The sequence below is a fragment of the Ursus maritimus genome, unplaced genomic scaffold (genome assembly GCF_017311325.1).
Source record: "Ursus maritimus isolate PB19 unplaced genomic scaffold, ASM1731132v1 scaffold_6, whole genome shotgun sequence".
NCBI lineage: Eukaryota > Metazoa > Chordata > Mammalia > Carnivora > Ursidae > Ursus > Ursus maritimus.
In genome coordinates, this window is record NW_024426774.1 from 39,797,525 (window position 1) to 39,806,745 (window position 9,221).

Consider the following 9,221-nt stretch of genomic DNA (forward strand, 5'->3'; position numbering starts at 1 on the left):
TCAATAAAAGCATAGGAAGGGCCCGGACCACTGAAGACTGAACTTTCACCTGAAACATTCATCTGAGTTTCAAAGAAAGAAGATCTAGTCTTTCCTCCCACTATTTCTCATCGGTGGGTGGGAGTCTTATGGGGAAGAGTAAATCAATAAAATCAATACAAAGAAGTCATATTTTCATTGAACACTCGAATGAAACAAAAGTAAAGTCTGTAGCATGCAATAGCATCATACAATCTGACCAGTCTGACTCATGGTGCTATGAACATTCTAAACTCTTCAGAGTGGCATTGTAGATATCCTCATTTCATTAAAAATATACGCACATACATGTTAGATGTTCTTCCTTAGAAAAATTTTAAACTATAATAAATACCCAGTGAAAATTAAGGGAAAGGAAAAATCCAAAAAGCTATCATAAAATGAACTTTAGGAGGTTCACCTTTGTTTTTTGTTTTGATTTGTTTTTTTGTTTTTAAGATTTACTTATTTATTGGAGGGAGAGAGAGCAAGCATGAGCGGAAGGGGCAGAGGGAGAGCAAGAGAAATAATGTGGGACTCTATCTCACAACCCTGAGGTCATGACCTGAGCCAAAACCAAGAGTCTGACGCTCAACTGACTGCATCACCCAGGTGCACCTAGGAAGTTCACCTTTAATGAATGATTTTGATTCCATTGTTTAAAGTTACTTTGGAGCTTAGTTTGAAGATTTTTTTCTGAATTCTTATTCTTTTAAGATGGCTTAAGATCACAGCCCTGGAAAATGTTTCCCAAGGTCACAGTCTATCTAAGGGTAGGCATCTTCCATGAAGCTATTAATTTAAGGAACAAAATAAAAATCCATATGTCTCAAGGAAAACATAATAGACAGGTAGTCTTTGGTGATTGTGATTTATGGTAACTGATGGCTTAGGTTGTGAGTTTTTATTTCATAAATCAGAAAATAAAGCCTATGACAGGGTGGTACTAATGACAAAACTTAAGTCCAAAACATATCAGATCTTAAGTTTTGGGTTTTCTGGAGAAGGATTACAGAAATGCCATTTCTTACCTGTAGTTTTGTAATACCTGTGGTATGTAAAATTAAAAATCACTGATTGTTTAAAATTTGTCTGACAAAAAATATTAAAAAACACTGAAAACTTGGAAGTCAAATTATCTGTAGCATTTCCATAATTAAATTGTCCACTCATGTTTTATTCAACCATTCACTTATTCAACTCAAATTTGTTGTACTCCTAATAAACGTTAGACATTGTGCCAGACCCAACATCAGTGTGCTTGCCCCCCTCCCTCTGAGGATCCTTACTCCATCCTTACTCCTCACTTGCTCTCCCTTTTCTTTATGTAGTCCACAATGATACCTTTGAACTAACTTCAATCAGCCGTGAAAGTTATACTCCAAGTCACAAGTAACCTAAAAACAAACTCTGTCTTACTTGAATTATTTCCTATAAGGGGCTGAATCATTTCTTCTCAATAAATAAAGGGGGGGAAACCAAACTAGAGGAAAAAAATGGAGGCACAGGTGAGACTCTGTAAAGCAGGATTCTCTTCTTTACTTGGCTATGGATACAAAACATTCTGCTTGATTGATACCTCATTTTTAATTTACAGATTGTCCAATTCTTTGACATTGAGTAACTTCACAAATCAGATACTTTGACAAAATCCAGGGGAAAAACTGTACTTTGGTGAGTGCAACCCCACGTTTTCCTTGGTGACATGACCTTCTCAGGTTCTTTCCATATTCTTTCCAAACTAAAGCACATGAGTATTATTGGATTTTTCATATACATTTGCATCCAATGCATTTTTTCTAAATTAGAAGTAGCATAAATGCCACAAAGAATTTGTGAGGAAGATTAATTGCTTTTCCTTTTTAAAATGTTGCTCCCTCATTTCATATCAAGGGTGGGTATAGTGAGCTTTTTCTGTTTTCTTGTTTGTGCTCAGCCAGTTTGAAATACTTCTAATTATTCACTCACCTTATCAAGCACACATTCATTGCACTTAAATTTCTGTTTGTATGCTTTAAAACAATAAAATACGAGAATAAAATAATATATCCGCTAAGCCCAACACACGAAGAAGTAATCCAGAAAGATCCTACCTATATTATGAAATGTCTTATAGTATTAAAGATAGAATTCTCAGTCTGATCCTCACCAAGTTATAATCCTTCTGTGATACAAACTTAAGTCCCTGAAGGAAGGATAAAAAAGTGATAAACATATTGTTTCTCTATTGTCTAAAATTCAAATGTATGAAGAAGGCAAAATGGTAGAAAGTAAATCAGAAAATCATATAGGGCAAGCAAATTTAGAGAGAAACTGGCATTTTCAAAAGTAGATGGGAAGTTTTAATGACAGTTATTAATAGTGGAATATATAGACCAGACCTTATTTGGAAGACAACAATCAACTTTTGAACATTAAATTTCACTCTTTTCAAACATCTACTACATTCTAGGATGAAGACAACATTTGCACCTCATTCTATGTTTTCATGCTATCCCTGGTCTGACCATAACTCCATTCTAGTCACTATGTCTTCCCAGGCTAGGGCTTCTGGTCCTTGGCCCCTCCATCCTGCCTTCTCCATCCTGATTCCCCTAATAAAATATAGAGGTCCCTATGTCATTCTCTCAGTGCTATTTTACTGTTATGCTAAACTCGCTAATTCAAATAACCGAACTGGTTGAGGTTTTATTGATAATATTCTATCCCTTGTGGTCAGTGCATAGGAGTCTATGGTCAAAATGTGGGCAAGGTCAGGAAATCTCTTTCCCATGAGAATACAGACAAGTAACAAAAAATAAAACAAAACAAAAAAACAACTTGTCATAAAATAACATCCCTAATAAAGATAATATTTTCACCTTCAGAAAGATCTTACTGAGATAATTTCTTAATTTCCAACCAAGGATAAATAATATAATAGCTGGAGTTTTAGGCAACTCCGATGGTCAAATATGGAATATTTATCCCAAGGAGCAGCTTTCAGTGCTAGGCATGTTACATGTTTTTAGGTAACTGCTTATTTCATCTTTTGCTAAGATTCCTTCACGTTTCACTTAACTGCTATTCACTCAATAACTTCTAGAAAAGGGTTAGTGTATTCAGTCTAGTACCTTCTGCTGCTGAAACAAATGAAAACTGCCACACTTACCCATTCATTACCTGATTCTTAAAAAACTGAGTTATAAGTGAGACCAGAACCGAGAAATTTGGCTTTCCTGGGCAAGCCACATGCATCACACCACTAATGTATGTTTGACCCTGGGTCACAATGTCTCTTCTGTCATTTCTACCAGGAAGATGGAGCAGAAGGTCTGGGGAAACAGGGTATTAGGCTGTGGCTTGTGGTTCAGGTTCTCAGTAGCAAGATCAAAATAAAATAATGGGACCAATCCCCAACCTTTCCATCTCTCTCATACAAGAACAGGCAGTCCTGAGATGCCCTTGGCCCCCATCCAGCATGGCAGCTGTGACTCTCAAAGCTGTGGATTGATGCTGGCAATGAAATTCTCGACAAGATATTTTTCTGCCATATGTTCTGGGAGTGCCCAGGGCATCAGGCTTCCAATGACAATGTAATTTAATGGCTTAAGAGTATCTTAACCATATTTCCTTCCAGAATCTTCAGACTGGGAGATAAGCACTGCATGAAATCTGCTTCTGGATACTGGCCATTTATTTACTTGAACTATTAATTACCTATTCTGTCCCACAGACACTGTCCCTCTGCAACTCTGGTGTTACTGACTTATTTCATTTACTTAAGATGCTGTGGCTGAGGGTATTAACTGCCTCTGTGGAAAAACTGCGAGAGTGAAAGTGAGAGAGAAGAGCCTTTTTGGAAGTTTAATTTGCCTCTGTTCAACCTTATGGCAACTTTATTTTTCAAATTCCATTTATCCCTGAGTGGCATAAACCTATAAAACTTAGCTTACAATGCAATCGTCTTTCCTGATACTTAACTGTTCCCCTTCCCATTGAGGCTGAAGCAAAGTGGGGGTTGGGTAGCAGAGAGAAAGAGAGAATTTTTTTTTTTCTTCATGTCCCCACAAACATGAGCCTTAAACCTATTCTGTGTCCCTTAAACCTTCACTGTCTCCTATGTTCTTAGTCCACTTACAAAATTTTTATAGCTAGAAATATTGACATCACCCTCTATATCCACCTTATCCGTGATGGCAAATTAGATATCAAGTTTTAGCCATTCTATCTGCAAGACAGCTATCAAATTTGACTTCTCAACAACTTCCACTACCACTACCTTTTTTCAGTTGTTCAGCAGGTCTTCCCTAGACACGGAAGGTAGCTTTTCTTTTCTTTTTTTTTTTTAATATTTATGTATTTTAGAGAAGGAGTATACCCGAGTGGGGAAGAGAAAGAGGAAGGAGAGAGAGAGAGAGAGAGAACCCTCAAGCAGACTCCCCGCTGAGCATGGAGCCTGAAGCAGGGCTTGATCCCAGGACCGTGAGATTGTGACCTGAGCTGAAACTGAGTCCACTGCTTAACGGACTGAGCCACCCCCAGTGCCTCACAGTAGATAGCTTTTAACCCAACACCCTTTCCTTTGAGATACCTCCTAAGGTGTATTTCCCAAACTGTTGGCACAGTTGTTTTTCCCAAGCCGACTGTGATCATATCGCTTTGCCCCTTATATATCCCTAATGATGGATGATCTTTGGTACTGGTAGAATAACACTCTAACCCCCCTACCAGGACAGACAAGGTGGACCCTCCTGCTGAACCTTATCTCCTGCCACATTGTGTTCCAGTCACTGAACTTAATCACCATTTTCTGAATAAGCCATGTGTTTCCATATCTTTATGCATTTGGACAAGGTTTTCATTCATTAGAATGTCTTTGCCCCCTTATCTGCCTAATGAATTAATTTCTTCTCAAAAATTCAAGACACAGCTCCAAAGTCACCGGCAACTTTTCTCCATTCACTCTCCCCACTATGCATCCACGTTTGTTATTCATCCTGTACTGTAGTACACGTCAAGCTAACTGTTAGCCCCTGGGAGAATCTCCAGGTTTGCTTGTTAGCAAAGGTGCCTCTGAGTGGCATCTGCTGTTGAAAAGCTTAGGTACTAGTTGGAGAAATAAGATTAATTTCCCTGAAATATTATACCAATGACACAAAACAATGACACATTGGTAATGCAACAGACAATAATGCTACATGATAAGTTAGAGGACTAAAAGGAAAAGTTTAAAAGAAAGGTAAGGAGTAGATATAATTGTTGGGGAAACTCTTATCGATGAGTTGAAACTGAGTAGAATTAAAGCACAATCTCCATGACAAAGAGATTTTACATGTTTACTGACTCTAAAATAAGAAGAAAGAGTTGAGTAAGTGATAAATTCCTATCAAAATAGCCACAGAATATCCCTATTTGCTCTAAATACATTCCAAGGAATACTATAATATAAAGGATAAATTTAATAAAACCTATCTAAGCTCAGAATTAAAGTGTACATCTTTCTATGCCAGAAATTAAAAAGAAATATTAATTAGTTAGCAGTGTAAAGACCAGAATCTAGGCTCTGGGTCCAGGGACAGACTTACGTGGCATAATGTAAAAGAAAGTTGTTCACACATAAGGGATACAGGGATACTTTCCAGTGTTAACAGCCACAATTTGCCATCTATTGGATGTTATGCACCAAATAACATACGGACTCCTTTATAAAACAAAACCACAGGTGATATAAGAAGATACGGATAGAAATACATTATTAAAAAGAAACTAATGTTAGCTACCTTTATTTATTAATTGTTTTTAAAGATTTATTTATTTATTTGAGAGAGAGAGTGTGGCAGGGAGGGGCACAGGGAGAGGGACAGAGGATCCCAAGCAGGCTCCCCACTGAGCCAGGAGCCCAACATGGGCCTCCACCTCAGGACCCTGAGATCATGACCTGAGTTGAAACCAAGAGCTGGCCGCTTAAACTGACTGAGTCACCCAAGCACCCCTAACTAGCTGACTTTTAGTACAACACAGATCATGGGGATGAGAAAACTTAAGTAAGGGTACTGAAGACCTAAAAAACATAATGAATCAGGCATTGGTCATTATTTATAACCTTATGGTTATATATTGAATGTTATACACAGATAATAGAGAATACAAGTTTTCTCAAGCACACATAGAATATTCACAAAAACTGATCATATAGTAGATAAAAAAAAGAAATCATTGGTAGGGTCAATAAAGTAGAAATATTATAAATAATACTTTAATCATAATGTAATAAAACTAGAAAATAGTATCAAAATTTTAAAAAGGCCCTTCCTCCTGGAAATTTACAAAATCCCTCTCAATAACTCTTGGTGTGAGGGGAAATACAAATAGAATTTATGCAATTTCAAAAAATAATGATTAATCATTTGGGATTTTCTCTGTGATGATCACTTTTGTAGTTTCATGTTTTTGTTTTTTTTTAAGTCCCAATAGGTTTTTGCTTTTGCTTAGGAGGCATATCTGGAAAAATGTTCCTACAGCCAATGTTGGAGAAATTATTGCCTGTGTTCTCTTTTAGGATTTTCATGGTTTCAGGTCTCCCATTTTAATCGTTAACCCATTTTGAGTTCTTGTGTAGGGTATCAGAAAGCAGTTCAGTTTCATTCTTTTACACGTGGCTGTCCAATTTTCCCGGCGCCATTTACTGAAGAGACTGCCTTTTCCCTGTTTTAGATTCTTGCTGTCTTTGACATAAATTAATTGACCATATAATTGTGGGTTGATTTCTGGACGCTGTATTCTGTTCTGTTGACCTATGTGTCTGTTTTTGTTCTAGTACCATACTGTTTTGATTACCTTAATTTGTAGTATATCTTGATATCTGGAATTGTGATACTTCCAGCTTTGCTCTTCTTTCTCAAGATTGTTTTGACTCTTTGGGGTATTTTGTGGTTCTGTACAAATTTTAGTATTATTTGTTCTGGTTCTGTGAAGAATGCTTGTTGGTATTTCTAATATCTGTAGATTGCTTTGTATGGTCAGACATTTTAATAATATTAAATCTCTTAATCCATGAGCATGGAATATCTTTCTATTTGTGTCTTTTTCAATTTTTTCATCAATATTTTATAGCTTTAAATTTCATACTTTGGAGGACATTACAGGCTGAAAAAATACTGTTTTTCTCTAATTTTGTAATAATGTGACCTGTGTTTTATATGATTGAATTTTTGGATCCCACTTATCACTTTTGTTGTGATTTTACTGTGCTTCATTATATGATTAAACAACAGTTTATCCACTGTTGTACTGATGGAGCACTAGGGTGTTACTGACAAAGCTGTTGTTGATATTGTCATGCAGGTCTCCTTGTGTTCTTGCAAAGCACTTAAATTGTTCTCTTAGAGTATTTTTATCTTCAAATTTATTACATGTTGCTAAATTGCTTTCCAAATTGGTTTTATACAAATAACACTTTGTAAAATACAGGACTTCCCATTTTGTCATAATTTTACCATCAGTTGATGATAAGCTCTTTAGTTTTGCCAAATCGTAGTGTATGAAATGATGACCTTATTATGATGAGCAGTAGAGGCTGTGGTTGAGAATAGTGAGCCCATGTGCACAGTGTCCTCTTTCGGTGCCAGCTTTGCCTCTCACTCACTGCGTTATTTGGGTAGGTTACTTGGCTTCCCTGTGCCTCAATTTCCTTATCTATAAAATAAGGATAATAATCATACCTAAGTCACAAGGTTCTCGTGAGGATTAAATGAGTTTACATATATACAAAACAATTAGAACAATGCCTGTTCTGTGGTAAGCACTCTGCAAGGTTTGTCAGCTACAAATCACCAGAATAATTTCCTTAGAGCAAAAGAAAATCCTGATTATGTTATGCCTTTTTAGTCTATTTAACCTGGAATGCCGCATTAGGTTTCGTCTTTTATGACAGTAATATTTCTGAAGAATATAGGCCAGTTATCTTGCAGAGTCTCTACCAATTTAGAAAAGCCTGATGTTCCTCTACAGTTAACAGTTCCTTTACAGTTTGACTCAGGTTGTATGTTCTCTGTTGTTCCCAAAAAAGGCTTCTCTGAGCCTCCATAGGGAGACATGGAGTTGGGATGGCCTTCCAAAAGTTCTTGAGTTGTGTTGAAGGGGATGGGTCTTTTACTCCCCATTGAGCAGGCTGCCTTGGGGAAGAGTGACACTGGGAAAAGCACTCTCTTTAGCAGAGTGTGCTTTCCAGAGAGGTATGACAGCTGAGAGCTATTAGGCCCTGCACTCCCAGCAGCTGGCCAGTAAGTCCCCAATCTTGAAAGGGGAGTTGGGAGATATATCACAACTTCACTACATGTGTAATGCAAATTGATGAATAATATAAACCGTATCATGCCTTTTAGGTAGTCTTAAAATATGTAAAGCAATGTTAAAACATACATAAATAGTAAAACAATGTGCCATTTTAGGCACATATACATGCAGTAATAGTATGAGATAATGAATATTAAATTCAGATTATTGGTTACATCTGGGGACATACAGTTAATAGGGTAAGGGAGGGGTACCCAGAAGTGTACCTATATTAGTAATGATCCTTCTTTAAATGAAGGAAAAAGAGATTTCTTTTTTATAATATTTTTTAAAAGTTTCAGTGTAATGTAACACAGTGTTAGATTATTTTCAGGTGTATAATATAGCTTACCACAAGTGTAGCTACCATCGGTCACCACAGAATGCTATTACAATATTATTGACTACAAGCCCTATACTATGCCCCTCGTGACTGATTCATTCAATAACTAGAAGCCTGTATCTCTCACTTGCCTTCACCCATTATGCCCATCCCCCCATTCTCTTTCCCTCTGGTAATCATTAGTTTGTTCTCTGTACTTACATGTCTGATTCTTTTTGTTTATTCAATTGCTTTGTTTTTTAGATTCCACATATGAGTGAAATAATATATTTGTCTTAGTCTGACTTCTCTATCTACTATTTCTTCTTCAAAGATACGCTGTTTTCCTCATCTTATTTAATTTTATAATGATACTGATATTTCCCATACTGAGACATTCACACCTATCAAGAATCCAAGAACTGCTCAATCTGTGAGCTTTTAAAAGATCAGTTCAAGGCTCTTTGAGCTCCAGAGAGATGGGGATAAGATGGTTGAGACAAAAAAAAAGAAAAAAAAAAAATCTTGTCATCAGGGGTCCAAGTTTGTAACTTTAAGTTTTAAG